Source organism: Galeopterus variegatus, unplaced genomic scaffold, assembly GCF_000696425.1.
Source record: "Galeopterus variegatus unplaced genomic scaffold, G_variegatus-3.0.2 Scaffold30500, whole genome shotgun sequence".
NCBI lineage: Eukaryota > Metazoa > Chordata > Mammalia > Dermoptera > Cynocephalidae > Galeopterus > Galeopterus variegatus.
Genome location: NW_007756611.1, coordinates 1,090 through 2,551, shown reverse-complemented (window position 1 = coordinate 2,551; position 1,462 = coordinate 1,090). Strand labels below are relative to the sequence as shown.

The following is a 1,462-nucleotide window of genomic DNA, read 5'->3' as shown; positions in this document are numbered from 1 at the left end:
CTTACCCTTTCCCAGAGGGATAAAAACTTCTATTAGTGCTCAAGATGACACACCCCTCTCATCAAAAACCATTCCAAGGAATTCACTGAGGCTTTACCTTATCCCTCACACAGTTGGCTTCATTAGGTCCACTAGTACAGAGACCTTGACTTGCTCCTAAAATTATTTTGGGGTCTTACGACTTTCAAGACAAATTGTTCATGGCATAGATGGCCATTACATTGTAAGGCAGGTAGCACAGGTAGCCAGAGAGACCCAGACTCAAATTGGACTGCAACTTAGAAGCTGTGACACCTTGGGCAAGCTACTTCCCTGAGCTTCAACTTACTTAACTGTAAAATATCAGCAATGGTAGCTGAACATAAGGCTGGTAGAGGATTAAGTGGGGTATCCTACAAGAAGTACCTGGCCCAAAGTTGCTATACAACAAATGAACTGGAGACCTCTCACAAGGTAAAGAATTTTACTCTTTGTTGCCTTTCCCACTGCTGTATGTTGTCTGAGTGTAGCAATGGGTAGGGGGAATCCCAATCACTTTTTTATTTCTCTTCTCATCAGTTAGCAATCCATTTTCTGGCAAACTTTCAGGTCCTTTCCATCTTAGTCAGGCTGAAGCCAAATAATAATAATTTTTTAAAAATCTTATCCATCTACGTATCATTACTTCTTTTAAGATGACAAATTGGGGGCTGGCCGGTTAACTCACTTGGTTAGAGCGTGGTGCTGATAACACCAAGGTCAAGGGTTCAGATCCCCTTACCGGCCAGCTGCCAAGTAAAATAAATAAATAAGATGGTAAATTGGTCCAAGTACGGATCAATCTAAAATTCTGTCATTCTTCCGAGATGGTGTGTTGGGCCACGTCTTGATCCCATTAGATCTTATCTACATGACCTCTTGTAGTGCTTCGAAAACTGCTTGGAAAATACACATTTGGACTGGGGCTTAACCCACAACTGTGTACGTCATCTATCCACATTTCAGTGACACTTCATCAGCCCCCTATATTGAACTCCTATCCTTCAGTTACTCAAATTCTACATGTAAACTAGAGCCTGCATTTTCTTCTGCTCTGTCTCAGAGTTATCAAGCTAAAGAAAACTGCTTTCCAAGTCCGGGTTCAAATCCAGGTCAAAATGATCCCATTTCCCCTCCTCATTATCCCACCATCAACCCCCTCCAAGGCCCCAGTATGTAGCATACAGAGCTAGGCACAGGGTTGAACGATTGAGTGAATAAATGCATGAACAATTGTTCCAGCAGGTTTGGAGGCACTATGTCAAGTGTGCTAGGACACAGGCCATCTGCTTTGTATCTTGACACCACAGGGTGTTTATTTTAGTCATTTCTCTTAGCTCTCTCCAACCTCCTGAGCACCAGCATGTTTATAGCCATTCAATAATACCTCTTAGCCAGGGAAGTCAAAGTAGTTCAAGATGAGTGATGGTAATTAACAGTCCTG

General features: G+C 42.5%; 1 non-coding gene across 1 annotated transcript; it reads left to right on the top strand.

The window, feature by feature from the left end:
• Positions 1-691: 691 nt before the first annotated feature.
• Positions 692-766, top strand: TRNAI-GAU. Its single transcript has one exon. It is a non-coding gene; the product is annotated as a tRNA-Ile (tRNA).
• Positions 767-1,462: the final 696 nt, after the last annotated feature.